Source organism: Martes martes, assembly GCF_963455335.1.
Source record: "Martes martes genome assembly, chromosome: 1".
NCBI classification, from domain to species: domain Eukaryota; kingdom Metazoa; phylum Chordata; class Mammalia; order Carnivora; family Mustelidae; genus Martes; species Martes martes.
The window spans coordinates 66,586,103-66,601,780 of NC_137888.1; the positions used below are offsets into that span (position 1 = coordinate 66,586,103).

The 15,678-nt window shown below is 36.9% G+C and overlaps 1 pseudogene across 1 annotated transcript in view; it reads right to left on the minus strand.

Moving 5' to 3' along the window:
* Window positions 1–11,673: 11,673 nt before the first annotated feature.
* LOC308341014 (DNA polymerase theta-like) overlaps window positions 11,674–15,678 on the minus strand; it is a 116,612-nt pseudogene continuing 112,607 nt past the window's right edge. Inside the window, exons 27-29 of the transcript in view lie at window positions 13,832–13,946; window positions 13,183–13,328; window positions 11,674–11,758 (exon numbers count right to left, since the gene is read on the minus strand). The product of the transcript in view is annotated as a DNA polymerase theta-like (transcript). The remainder of the gene's footprint in view (window positions 11,759–13,182; window positions 13,329–13,831; window positions 13,947–15,678) is intronic.

Consider the following 15,678-nt stretch of genomic DNA (forward strand, 5'->3'; position numbering starts at 1 on the left):
GACAGAGGATTAACCCACTGAGCTATCCAGGCACCCTGGTAGACACTATTTTAAACAAGTGATCTAAGTTATCACCACCAGTAAGGGAACAAATCAACATTATGTGTCATCTGACAGCATGTAATAAGAAGACATCACCTCTGTAATAATTCTGCCAAAAATACACAACCCAGGTCTAAACATGAGGAAATATTGGACATTATCCAATTGACAGACATTCTATAAAATGACTGCCCTGTATTTAAAATCATCAAAGTCATGAAAGTCAAGGAAAGATGGACTTAAGATTTAAGGAGACCAGAGAGTCATGACAACTACGTATAACATGCGATCTTGGATTGGACCTTTTTGCTCTAAAAGCATAATTGCACCAATTCACAAAACTCACTTGTGGGATTCTTGGTACTATTCTTGAAACTTTTACTTACATTTGAAATTACTTCAAAATAAAATTATAAAAATAAAACGTTTTCAATTTTGTCGAATTACTTGCGTTTCAATGACATTGTCTTCTACCTTTCATAGCAAATGGACAACTGCTTTGTGGGTTTAGGGTAGTTTTTCAAGACAGTTTGGGAAGCCAACCATTTTTTTAAATTTTTATTTTAAAAATGTGCTTTAATTACTCAAATAATACATGAATATATATATTTATAATCACACCAAAAAATAAAGACAAAATAAAGTGAAAGTTTCCCTCAGTTACCTCCTACCCTTTTCTATTCAGTTACTAGTTTTTTTTTTCCTTCCAAACATTCTTCTATGCTGCAACTTGCTTACTCATATACCTATTATGTCTTAGATAACTTTCTACCATCAATATTTATAAATATCACTTAGCCTTTTTAACTTATATTATTCCATGGAGTCCGTAAAGCATAATTTCTTACCATTCCTCTACTAGTAAACATTTAGATATTTTCCAGTCCCTGGATATTACAAATAAGACTGCAATAAACATTGTTGCGCATGCATTTTGCATATCTGCAAGCAGTTCTCTAGGGAATATATCGTAGAATTAAGTCAAAGTTCATGCTCAATCAAACCTTGCAAATAGATGTTGCCAATTCTTCACCAGTATACAAAAATTACTGTTTCCCTACATCTTCACCTAATTGCAATATTAATCTAATTTTTTCATAATCTAAAAGGTTGTTTCACAATCTAAAATGGGATCTTATTGTTTTTTTTAATTTCCCTGATTAGTGAAATTGAATACCTTTTACTGTTTAATTAAACACACTTATTCTGTCTTCTATGACCTGTTTATAACTTCTAACTACATTCTCTGAATAGTTATGTTGTGGCCATCCTACAGAAGACTAGATATCCTACCCAACATTTGGTTTGGATGTTGAAACTGATCCACCACACACACCCTAAGAGTGTATGAAAAATAAAGGTTTCTGGGGAGATCCATAGCTCCCAAGCTGGCCAAAAATAGCTTCATAGAATAAGGAAAAAAGACATGCTGGCAAATTTTGTGTGCAGGATTTACAGGAAGGAGTTTGCACAATAAAGAAGGGAGCATCCAGTCCTGCTTCTCAGCTTACCCAGATATGGGGCAGAGGGGAAGAGAGGGTGAGACCTAAAACTTGTCAGCAAACGGTAAAAAACGAAGTCAGACTCTTTATTATAGGTCACTTTTCTATTATTTGTTTTTATTCAAGCCCTGGAAATTAATGTAGCCTATTTGTTTCCTATCTTCCTAAAGTCTTCCTAAAGGCCATTCAGATAATTTCTCCCTTTCCTATTAGCAAGACAGGCTTCCCGGTTTAGAGGAAGGCTCATTGTGACCTCATGGCAAGGGAAGGGGGTGGTGGTTCTTGTGCTTCCCTGTGAGTCCTCCATCATTCATTCTATAATAGTGGCTGGTCTGGTCTACACACTTGAGCACCTTTCACTGATTTGTACTGAAGTACAATTAGTGAATGTGTGGCTTCTCTCCTGTTTGGAGCAGGGCCCTATGATCCTCACTTGTTAATTCAGCCTCATCTAAGCTATCGATACCTTTTGGGTTCTCATTCTTTTAGATGTCTGCCATTCTTTTTTCATACTGAGGATTTTCTTTTAATGTAATCAAATTTTATATTCTTTTAGCTTTATGCCTTTTAACTTTGTTTAGAGGTCTTTATGTCTGTAAAATAATAACTCATAACCTCTTAGTTTTATGAATTTCATAGTTTTATTTTTATACTTAGGCTTTTTAATCCATCTGGAGTTTTAAAATAGAGATCTAAGTTGATATTTTAAGAAATGGATAACATATCAGTATACCCCTTTTTTTGAATGATATCCTTTTACCACTAATTTGAAATGACATCTTAATTTTCCATATACATAAATGTCTGTTTTCTGAATTCTTTAGTCTGCCCTAGCAATTATTTGTCTATTACTGTGTCCATATCAAACTATTAAATTACCTTATCTTTATAATCTGTCTTAATATCTGATAGATATATTTGATCCTTTTCAAGTTTGGCAGGTATTGATTTTATTTCTCAAAGTTTTAGAATATCACCTATTTTTTTAAAAGTCCTCTTGAGACTTTCAATGAAATTATAGTAAATTTATAGGTTAACAAATAATGATGTTTTTTGCTGTCATCACTTCCTCTAGGACATCTTCATCCCTTTTGTCACTAAATTTTTTACATTAAACATCCAGAGTATCTTGGGTACCATCAATATCAATATTTCTAGTGAGCTATTTCTTCTATAACTCTCTGTTTGATTTGAATTTCACTTCTAGTATTGTTATTTTTCATTTCTCTTACATCTTGATTAGACAATTTCAATTTCCTCTTTTGATTACCCATTTTTGTAAAACATCACATGAATTTAATACTGGGAAACCAAGAGTCAGAGCTGCTATGTGTTTTACTGTTTGTGCCTAAAATCAATGACAGATGTGCAGTGACAAATCATGGACAGACTTTGAAAGAAGTGATGTATCTTGTAACTCATGATGCATGTGTTAGCGTCCTATTAGTGCTACAACAAATTACTACAAACTTACCGGCTTAAAGCAACACAAATTGAAGAGTGGCATCACTAAGTTGGTGACATGGATCATTCCCAGCTTCATATCCCCTCACAAGAACAACTAACAACCATACACAGATAAGACACCAATGGGGAAATCCTAGAACACAGGGCTGAGACTGAAGCATCCCCCTGGACCAAGGAGACTGAGATAGACCACATTAGAAGGGTAAAAGGAGTGGCTACACTGACTACACCGCCTCTCTCCCATATCAGCACAACATGACACTAAGAAATCTCCCCTAAGCTTATGGTTTCTCCAATAGGATCAGAATCCAGGGTGAACATCCTGTTCCCCTAACATGATGAATCCCTTCTTGGGAGTCCCACTCCAGTCTTGCCCCAAGGGGATCTTGGGGGAATCTGTAGGGCTTGACCACTGGAAATCAGACTGACAGAGAAGGAGGGAGAGACTTGCAATAACCAGTACTTGGATCTTGGCAGACCAAGGTCTTACTTAGAGCACCCAAGGAGAAGTCACAAACAACATCTATGTTCATCTGCAGAGCCAAGAGAGTGGTATAGTTTGACAAGGGAACTTGGCAGGGTGCAGGTTTGCCTGATTTGGACCTCAAACAAAGAGTCTTTCCAGCCCTGGATCCTGGTCTGCCCCCATCTCCCACATGGCCCCTCCTGCTGGACAGGGATGCTGAGTCATAGCACCACCCACTGCTCAGTGTAGCTCCTAGCCCTGCCTATCCAGAAAGCCTGACCAGAAGATCTGAAAGTTATATAGCCCAGCAATGCTCAAGTGTAGAATCCAGCAGGCAGATCTGCTCATCTGTACAGCAAAGCCAGTGGTCATAGTGTGACAGAAATTTGGGGCACAGGTCAGCAACAAAGAGCCTTGTCAGCCTTGGAGCCAATTACCCCACTCTACCCAGTAAGGGGAGCTGATTCATAATCCCACTCACTGATGACTGTGATTCCCAGCCCTGTACTACCAGAAAGCCTGACAAGAACACCTGAGAGGCTAGTTGGAGGCATCTCTGATGCTCTATTCAGGTAGAGAAGCTAATTCATAGCCTCATTTACTGTTGAGTATAGCTCCTAGCCTCTCCCAATCAGAAAGTTGGAACAGATCATCTGAGATGCTGCTTGGAGCTGGCTCTCCAGCCCTGCCTGGGAAGAGGAACTAATTCATAGCCTCACCCACTGCTGAGCATAGCTCCCTGCCCTTCCAGACTGGGAAGCTTGGCCGTATCAGCTGGTAATCTCTGGAGCCCAACCCATGGCTCTGATGACAATTACACTTAAGTGAAGAACCTGACAAGCAGCTCTCCATGCTCAGAACCAAGACAGTGCCCCCATCTTCCAGGGAGCTTAGCATGTAGGTCTGTCTCATTTGATTCCCAAACAAGATTATTAACAGTCTTAGGTCATGTATGGGGTTCTGTCTGGACAGGGAAATTAATTCCTACCCTAGGTACTGCTGTTACACTCTTCACCATCACCCCACCACTCCCAACTAGAGGACCTAATAAAGTACACGGAAAGCTACAGAGACCATCCTACAGCCCTACTTAAAGTGGCACTTGAAAAGAAACAACAGATTGGGGTTTTCTCCATCTGCATAGCAAAACCTTTCTGGCCAGGAAATTCAGCGTGCAGCCAGCCTGATTTGGGTTCCCAAACAACGAGCAGTGCAGGCCTTGGGGCCCATTCTGGTGCCCTGAGAGGACAGTGAAGCTAATTCATAACCACAAGTGCTGCTGAATACAATCATCTACTCCCAATCATCTAGAAAGTCTGATTGGAGAACCTGGTCAACCACAGAATCTATTCTATAATCTCTTTACAGCAGGAAACCAAACAATCAGTCCTACCCAACTGTTCTTGGTGAGCAGGATCTCTTTGCCTTTTGACCTCAAAGGATGGACAATGGCCTTGACCAAATATAGACTGTGATAATAAGCCCTACTGGCCCAAGGACATTACCAGCTGAAAACATTCAGAACACCAAGTCAAGTGAACTGGTGAAGAACTATCTCTACCAAAGTGAACCCATAAAGTTTAAAAAATAAAACAGCTTACTCATATGCACAGAAACCAACAAATAGAATTAAGGATCATAAAAATCAGGCAAATATGACACCACCAAAGGAAACTAGTGAAGCTCTAATAATCATAAAGAAAGGTAGATCAAAGAATTCAGAATGGGTGCACATGGGTGGTTCAGTCAGTTAAGTGTCCAATTCTTGATCTCATCTCAGGTCTTAATCTCAGGGTCATGAGTTCAAGCCCCGCATTGGGCTCCACACTTGGTGTGGAGCCATTTAAAATAATAAATAAATAAAAGAATTCAGAATAATCCTCTTACAGAAGTTTAATGCAGAAAACATAGACAACTGAACAAAACTAAGAAAACAATGTATGAATAAAACAAGGAAGTTCAACAAAGAAATATAAACTATCAAAAAAAACCAAACAAACCCAGAAATTCTAGAGCTGAAAAATACAATGATTGGAATGAATAATTCAATAGACAGCTTCAGCAGCATGCTCAACCATGCAACAGAGAGAAACTGTGACCTGAAAGACAGGATATTTAAGTTGCCACTCAGAGAAGAAAAAAGAAAAAAAGAGTTAAGAAAGCCTATGAGAATTATAGAATATAATTATAGAATCCACATGTCCACATTATAAGAAAACTAGAAGAAAAGAAAGGGAGAGAAAATATATTTAAATATATTTAAAGCAATAATGGCTGAAAACTTCCCAAATCTTGGAAGAGAAGTAGATATTCAGATCCATGAGAAGAAAACTAGGAAGAAAACTAGAAGAAAAGAAAGGGAGAGAAAATATATTTAAATATATTTAAAGCAATAATGGCTGAAAACTTCCCAAATCTTGGAAGAGAAGTAGATATTCAGATCCATGAGACCCAATCAACCCCAAATAAACCCCAAATAACTGGAGCCTCAATAGTGCTCCAGTGAGATACATTATTATTAAATGGTCAAAAATCCAAGACAAAAATTTTGAAAGCACCAAGAGAAGAAACAAATTATACACAAGGAATCCCCCATAAGGCTATGGGTGGCTTTCTCAACAGAAACCTTCCAAACCAGAAAAGAATGGGATGATCTATCCAAAATATTGAAATTAAAAAACTGTCAAACAGGAATTCTATACCCAGCAAAGTTGTCCTTTAAAAAATGAAGAGGGACACCTGGGTAAGTGGATCAGTTAAGTGTCTAACTTCAGCTCAGGTCATGATTTCAGGATCCTGGGATCAAGCCCTCCGTTGGGCTCCCCACTCAACGGGGAGCCTTCTTGTCCCTCTGTCCCTCTGCCCACTCGTGCAGTTCTCTAATAAATACATAAATAAAATCTTTTTAAACAACTAAGAAGAGATAAAGAGTTTCCTGAACCGACAAAAGCTGAGGTAATTCATAGCCAACAGACCTACTTTATAAGAAATGCTAAAAAAAGTTCTTTGAGCAGAAGTAAAAGATATTAATTAACATCATAAAAAGAAAAGAAAGTGGAAAACTCAATAATAATGGTGAATATGTAGTCAAAGTTAGGTTCCATAATATGGTAATAGAGGAGCCTAATTAACTTAACTCTAGTTTAAAAGTTAAAAAAATAAATATAGTAAAAATAGCCCGAAGTACAGTAATCTGTTATTGGGTGCACAGTATAAATATATGTAAAGTATAACATCAATAACCTAAAATGTAAGGGAAAGGAGAAGTAAAAGTATGAAGTTTAGGAATGCTATAGAGGTTAAGTTGTTATCAGTTTAAAATAGGATGTTAAAGTTTTGAGATATTTTATGTAAGCCTCATGGTAACCACAAGAGGGAAACCTACAGTAATTACGCAAAAGAACATGATAAAGAAATCAAAGCATACTGATACTGAGAGATATCAAAATTTTTTAAAAGTAGCAGGATCTACAAACAATGGATGTACAAAATAGAAAGCAATTACGAAAATGACAATACTAAGTCCTTACTAATATTAATTACCTAATAACAGTAAGTTCTTTCCTAATAATAATTACTTACCTAATCAATGTAAATTGATTAAATCTTCAAATGAAAAGTCATAGAATGCTGGAAAGATAAAAAACAAGATCTAATGATATACTGCCTATAAGACACTTACTTTAACCTCAAAGACACATATAGACTAAAGGATAAAAAGGACATAATAAAGGGATGAAAAGGACATTTCAAACAAATACTAATAACAACAAAAAAGTAGAGGTAGGTATATTACATCAGACAAAATAGGCCTTAAAGTAAAACTGATAAAAAAAGATGAAGGTATTATACAATAATAAAGGGGTCAATCCACTGAGGATGTAACAATTGTAAACATGCACCCAACAATGGAGCACCTACTTACGTATAATGCAAAAACTAATAGAATTGAAAGGAGTAATAAACAACAATACAGTAGTACTTGTGGACTTTAATACTCTACAGACCAAGTAAACCTAACATACATACAGAATATTCCATCCAACAATATCAGAATACACATTCTTCTCAAGTACAAATGGAACACTTTCTAGGATAGACCAAAGGGTAGGTAACAAACAAGTCTTAGCAAATTGAAGACTGAAATTATACCACATATCTTCTGTGATCACAATGGTGTGAAACTGGAAATTGGTAACAGGAGAAAACCTGGAAAAACCACAAATACATGGTAAGTAAATAATACCCTCATAAACAACAAATGGCTCAAGCAAGAGACTAAAGGGAAAATAAAAGTTATTTGAGACAAAAATGGAAACACAATATACTAAAACTTATGGGATGCAGTGAAAGTAGTTCTAAGAGGGAAGTTCATGACAATAAACATCTATATTAAGAAACAAGAAAGATCTCAAATAATTATCCTAACTCTATGGCTCAAGGAACTAGGAAAAGAAGAAAAAACTAACTTCAAAGTTAGAAAGGAAGGAAATAAGATTAGAGTAGAAATAAATGAAATAGAGAACCCCCTCCCCAAAAATAGAAAAGACTAACAAAACTATTAATTCATTCTTTAAAATGATAAAATTGAAAAATCTTTAGCTAGACTAACCAAGTGAAAAAGAGATAGGACCTGCATTAACAAAATTATAAACAAAAGAGGAGACATCATAACTGATATCAAATAAATACAGATTTATAAGAGACTACTAAGAACAACCATACTCCAATAGACTGGACAACCTAGAAGAAACAGAAACATTATTAGAAACATACAACCTACCAAAACTGAATCAGAAAGAAATTGAAAAATTTAATAGAGCACTTAGTAGTAAGGTGATTGAATTACTAATCAAAAACTTCCCAACAAACAAAACCAGAAGGCTTTACTGTGGAACTTCACCAAACATTTAAAGAATTAATGCCAATCCTCAAACTCTTCCAAAAAATCAAAGGAGAGGGAACACTCCCAAACTCATTTTACAAGGCCAACATTACCCTGACATGAAAGCCAGAAAAGACACTACAAGGAAAGAGAACTACAAGCCAAGGTCCTGTTGAATACAGATGCAAAAATTCTCAATAAGATACTGGCAAAATGAATACAACAGCACATTAAAAGAATCATTTATCACGATCAAGAGGAACTCATCTTTGGAATGCAAGAATGGTTTGACATACACAAAGTAATACTGTGATTCACCACATTAATAGAATGAAAGAAAAAAAATCATATATTCATCTCAGTGATGCAGAGAAAACATTTGATAAAATTAAACATCAGTTCACAAATTAGGTATGGAAGGAAGTACCTCAACATAAGAAAAGCCTTTTATGACAACAAGCCCACAGCTAACATCATATTCAAGGGAGACAGGTTGAAAGCTTTTCTTCTAAGACTAAGAAGAAGACAAGAATGACTAGTCCCACCACTCCTAATCAACAAAGTACTGGAAGTCTTAGCAAGACAATCAGGTAAGAAAAAGAAATTAAAAGTACCCAAATTAGAGAGGAAGAATTAAAATTTTCTCCATTTATAGATAACATAATTTTATATGTAGAAAATTCTAAAGATCACCAAAAAAAACCTTAAAATTACTCAATGAATAAAGTTGTATCATACAAAATTAACATACAAAAATCAGTAGTGTTTCTATATACTAAAAGAGAATTATCTGAAAAACAAAACAATCCCATTTACAATAACATCAAAAGCAATAAAATATTTAGGAATAAATTTAACCAAGGCAGTGAAAGATCTCTACCTTGAAAACTACAGTTGAGGAAAGAAATCAAAGATGACACAAATAAATGGAAAGGCATCCTGTGTTCATGGACTGGAAGAATTAGTAATGTTGAAATGTTTATACTACCCCAAACTATCTATAGATTCAATGCAATCCCTAAGATTCCAATGGCATTTTTTACAGAAGGAAACAAAACAAAACAAAAATTGTTTTTACAATTTTTTACAATTTACAATTTTTACAACACAATCCTGAGAAAAAAAGAACAAAGCAGGAGGCATCACACTGCCTGATTTCCAAACTATATCATAAATCTATAGTAATCAAAACAGTATGGTATTCACATAAAAACAGGACACACAAACCAATGGAACAAAATTGAGAACCCAGAAATAAACCAATATGTGTAAGTCAACTAACATTAGACAAGGGAGCCAAGAATACTTAATGGAGGAAGGATAGTCTCTTTAATAAATGGTGTTGGGAAAACTGGATACTCACATGTAAAGAATGAAACTAAACCCCTATCTTAAACCATTCCCCAAAATTAATTTGAAATGAAAGACTTAAATTTAAGACCTGAAATCATGAAACCCCTTGAAAAAAAAATAAGAAAAAAACTCCTGACATAGGTCCTAGCAATGAATTTTTGATAAGACACCTAAAGTGACAAAATAAAAAACAAGTGGGATGACATGAAACTAAAAAACTTCTGCACATCAAAAGAAACAATCAATAAAATGAAAATATAACCAGTAGAATGAAAATAAATATTGCAAATCTGATGAGTCAATAACTAATAAATATTAAAACTCATATAACTCATTAGCCAAAAAAAAGACAAAAAACCCCTAATTAATCAAATAAAAAATGGGTCAAAGATCTGCATAGACATTTTTCCAAAGAAGATTCACAAATGGTCAACAGGTACAAGAAAATGTGCACAACATCAGTAATCATCAGGGAAATACAAATCAAAACCTCACACCCATTAGAATGGCTATCATAAAAAAGACAAGAAATTAGTGCTGGCTAGAATGTGGAGAAAGGAGAACCCCTGTGCGCTGTTAGTGGGAATGCAAACTGGTGCAGCCACTGTGGAAAACAGTATGAAGGTTTCTGAAAAAATTAAGAATAGGACTACCATATGATCTAATAATTCCACTTCTGGGTATTTACCTGAAGGAAATGGGAACACTTATCAAAGAGGTATCTGTGCCCCACATTAACATCATTTACAAGAACCAAGATATGTAAATAACCTACATGTCCATTGGTGGATTAATACATAAAGAAATTGTGGACTATATATTCAATGGAATATTTAGCCAAAAAAAAAAAGGAAATTCTGCCATTTGAGACAATATGAATGGCCCTTGAGGGAAATATGCTAAGTGAAATAAATCATACAGAGAATGACAATATTGTATGATCTCACTTATATGTAGAATCTTTTAAAAAACAAAATCATAGAAAAAGAGATCAGATATGCGGTTACCAGAGGTCGAGGGTAGGGGAAGGGGAGAGTTAGAAAAGATGATTCAAAGGTACAGACCTCTAGTTACAAGAGAAATAAGCACTGGGGATGTGATGTACAATATGATGACTAGAGCTAATACTGCTGGACTGTATATTTGAAGATTGCCAAGAGAGTAAATTCTAAATGTTCTCATCACAAGGAAAAAACCTTTTTTTTTTTTTTTTGGTAGCCAAATGAGGTGATGGATGTTAACTTATTTTGATAATCATTTCACAATATATATGTCAAGTCATTATGCTGTATACCTTAAACTTATACAGTGCTGTGTGTTGATTATGCCTCAATAAAACTGAAAAGAAACAACACTGATTATTATCTTACAGTTTGGGAGGTCAGAAGTCCGATATAAACTTATTAGGCTGAAGACAAGGCATTGGCAGGGCTGCGCCACTTCTGGAGGTTGTAGGGGAGAATCCACGTCTATTCCATTGCCTTTTCCAGCTTCCAGAGACTGCCTACATTCCTTGGCTGAAGGCCCCTTCCCCCATCTTTAACGTCAGCAGTGCAACTTCTTCGAATCTCAGTCTAACATCTTTACCATCCTCCTCTGAGGATGCCTTCCATCTGCCTTCCTCTTATGAGGACCAATGTGTTTATATTGGAACCCCCTAGATTATTTCCCCATCTCAAGATCTCTACCTTAATCACCTCAGCAATGTCCCTTTTAACATGTAATATAACATGGTTGCAGGTCTGGGGGATGAGGATGGGGATGGGGGGAATTATTCTGCTTACCACAGTGCTCATCTGTTATTTATATCATGATTTGCGGACTGAAGAGCTACCAATGAAGTGTGAACTTGCTGCAGTTACTCAGGTAATATACCATGAGAACTGAAATTTCAATTCTGTGATTAGGGGCACTAGTCTTATTTAAGTAAACCATGGTAACTGGAATTTGCATACAACTTAATCATGCATAGCAAGGGCTGCCTGTTTTAAGTCCAGCTGATAAATGAAAAGGATGAGAAGATGCATGGGACTACACATCCACCTGCAGAAGATCAGGTGGAAATGACCTATATGTCTGCACTCATGGTTAGAGAAGAAGAGAAGAGCCTTCTCTTGTGCTGGATCTCAAGGCCACCTGAATACTGACAGCACTACAGCTTTTGTCTCTGAGAAACATGGTACAGGTAAATATGGAAAAAACTCAAGAAATAATGATATAACTTCTCTCTTATCTTTGCCATCTTCTGCCTACTCCCTCTCACCCCCCAAAAACCATGTCTGAGTATTTTGTACACTAATATGCAACTACTAATAGTGTATTACACTTTGTTTATAAAGTAATTGTCCTTTTTTAAATTTCTGGTTAATAAACATAAAAGAACTTTTCTGATAACTGATTATGAATATAAGAAACATTTCCTATGAACACAGACATTGTTGAACCAACTCAACAATGCAAACCCTAGAATAAATAACTAGGAACTCAGTTTTTGGACACTCTTAGACGAAACACAATTTAAAAAACCAAAATACTGATATAAATTTCTCATAAATTCATTTTATTTCAACAGCAAGAAAGTCAGTAGTACACCTTTGATTGCAATTATAAAATATCATTTCTTTAGTATGGGTATTCTCACCATGCCACAAACATAGAAAGGGGCACTAAGAGATGGATATGGGGGTGCCTTCCTTCTCTGGCATTATTATATTAAACTGCAGTATAAATATCTGATCTTACAGAACAGGATACCGCTTGAAGAGGTGTAGCTTATTTTATAATACCTCACTATTACAAATACATTCATTGTATGAATTGAGGAGGGAAAAGGAGAAGAAACACCATTTCATGAAAATCCATTCCTGGACGACACCCATACCAAGCCTACCACTTTACAGACTTCGGAATTTATTAGCCAATGCTGCTTACAAAAACCACTCTGGTAGTCTTAAGTTGATATTGGACCAAAAAATCACACACAATGCCTAACCGTGGTAGTCTATGAGAAACTAAATCTCTATCTGCCAATGGTTCCTGCTGGGGTCTGCATCACAAGTGTCTGAATCCTGCACAGGGCTGGAAATGCCCCTGAGACAGCAGTTCCACTGTCTTCATGCTTCACACAGATGAGACCTGAAGTGCTAAGTGCCTATTTCAATCACCTGTTCGGAACTTGTTTAGAGCCGCAAAGAGCTGGAAAAGGTGATTTCAGTCCCTCTTTTAGAGGGAATGCAGTCGTTAAACTTGGTATTTTGCCTCAAAAGAAGTTTCTTCACACTACAGAGAATAAAGTCTGACATACATTTTGAAACTCTTAACATGGAGCACTGGGTGTGGTGCATAAACAATGAATTCTGGAACACTGAAAAATTTAAAAAATAAATAAAAATTTAAAAAAAATAAGACTTGAGAGTTGGCCTTCCTGAAATATGTGAAAGGGTAATCTCTCTTCCATGTGGTTGTACCTACACCAGGCTTCCCGACAAGGACTTCGTGAGCTATACAATGACACATCAAAGTCTTTCAGCTCTCCCCAGCTTGCACCTCTTTTCACTTTCACTTTCAGTTTCACAGAAAGTTCTATGGCACTTTCCATTTCACTCTCGACAATCTGGGCAACATGCAGTGGGGAGAGGGGGGAAGAGGTTAACAAACTCTCTTCCCAATCAAAGTATGTTTCCCAACCCACCACTGAGGTGATAAGCCAGACTGCAGCTCTTCACCTCATGGTTCTTAAAACTCAAAATCCAAAAAGAAATAGGCATTCCAAACTGGTCTGCACTGATGAGCAGGAGCTCTGCCAGGTTCAGTGAGAATGCTCAGTTTTTAAACCCTCAGGGCAAGACTCTCACCTAACTTCCCCCAAACAAAGCCAGCCTTGTATCAAAAGTTTCTTTAAAAATGAGTATGAATTGCTTCTCGGCCTTTTGGCTAAGATCAAGTACAAAAATGAGTATGAAACTGAGCACTTTTAGCTCTTTCTCTACCCTTATGGACTCAACATTTATGTAGCCATCCTGGGACTAGGGAAGGGTTCCAGAAACCTCATGCACCTTAACTTCACCTTCAGCATCTTACTCTTCCATGAAATGGACACAAACACTGCAAAAATACCTGAACAACATCCTCTTCTGCCACTTCATAAAAGAGCTTCTCATGGAGTTGAAGGATGAATAAGCCTCCTCTGATTGGGGAGAACATCCCTTGCAGTTTTCTCTTTGGTAACAATCTTACCCCATGAAAAAAGTAGGAAAACTGATCATCATGTCACTGTGTTATAGAAGAACAGGTTTTTTTAGGGATTTTGAGAAACTCTGGAGAATTTTAATTAAGAGATTAAAGTACATAAGATTTAGAACTATTAGGAAAGTATCTACTTGCTGACTTCCCACCTATCAGGTAAACTCAAAATTCTACCAGCTTCCTCCCAGAAAGGAGGAATGTAACAAAGAAGTCAGTAAATATAGTTTGAAGAACTCTGCTCCAAAAGATGTCTAACTTATTTCCTATAAACAACCAACATCTTCCCTTTCCATGGCGACCTTACTACCAACTTCTCTGCATAACAGCACCAGAGTAGTATGGGGCCTGATCTCTGCCCCAGGAAAGTGAGCTGCTATTGTCTTTAGGCGGTTTATAAGAAGGACACTCCCTGATATCTTCTTATGGCCAGAAGTGTCGCTGTGGTAGAACTGAGGTTTTCCCAATTGCACCACACTTAACAAACAAGTAATTCTAAACCCAGGGTCCAAATGAGGACTTCAGATACTGTACAAATCCCTTGAAGTTAAGTGTTATAGTCTGTTATCTGTACATTTTTCTGTGGAGTGATCTTTCAGCATATTCTCAAAAGAACCTGTAACTCCATTGTATTAGACTTAGTTACATCTCCTAACAAGCTGGGCCTACTGGTACAGATTATGCCCCACTAATCACTAAGATAAGGTTACTTTAGAGTAACTGCCCTTAATCATTTCCCTGTATCTCCTCTCTGCCACCCAGATTTCCTACTGTTCATTCCAGGCAGCACAAACACGATCTTCCTTGGTATCTGGTGCTTCCCTCAGAGAGGGTTCTTCAGCTGTCATAATCTGCAGCCCAGGTTTATTCACAGGTGGCTCTTATAGGGTCAGAGAGTAAAGACAGATGAGGCTGTGGCAAGTTGCTTCCATCCCAGGGCCACAAAGGCTATGCAACTATCTGTTTGCCAGCTGACTAAAACCTGCTCTGCCCCACCAGGCCCCACTTAGCTCACATCATTGGTTATCAGGATGCTTTTCTGCTTTCCAGTCACCATACCTTCAACTTCTGGATTTCCTGTTGTTCTTTGGCTTCTGATCCCAAATGCTATGATCCTCCTGCTTCCTGTGTGGGCTGCTGCCTCGGGCTCAGCTGACCTACCACTACCTTTAACCCAGCACAAGCCCAGGAAGTGATCCTCAGGAACATATTGCCTTCCTCCCACTACAAAAGCTGTTATTGTCCATATCCTCATTCTGGCCCTGCATTACTCTGCTGTGAACAGTTCTGTAAATACTTCAGTCAGAGATCACATCTTCCCTTTCTTTCCTTCAATTTTAGACTTAAAAGAGGTTGATAACTTTTATTTCCAAATCCCCTAAAGCACACAGTATAGTATTAGTACCCAAATTAGTTGATCATTTATTCTCCCTATAAAGAGAGAGAGAATGTGGTGTGTGTGGTATGAGTGTGGTGTGTGTGCACACTGACTGCCATACAAAAAATGTTGAATGAGTAGCCTTAGATATTAGGGGGGGAGGTAAGACAATAAAATTAATAATCCTCATGTGATGAGCAAGTCTTTATATCTATGTATTTTTGTATGTAAGTGAACATCTTTATATCTGTGTGACTGACTGTATTATTCTCTGCAATGTACATGTATTTTTCTTCTAGAAATAGCAAATTCTATCCTAAGCAGCTGATTTTACTTTTTCTGA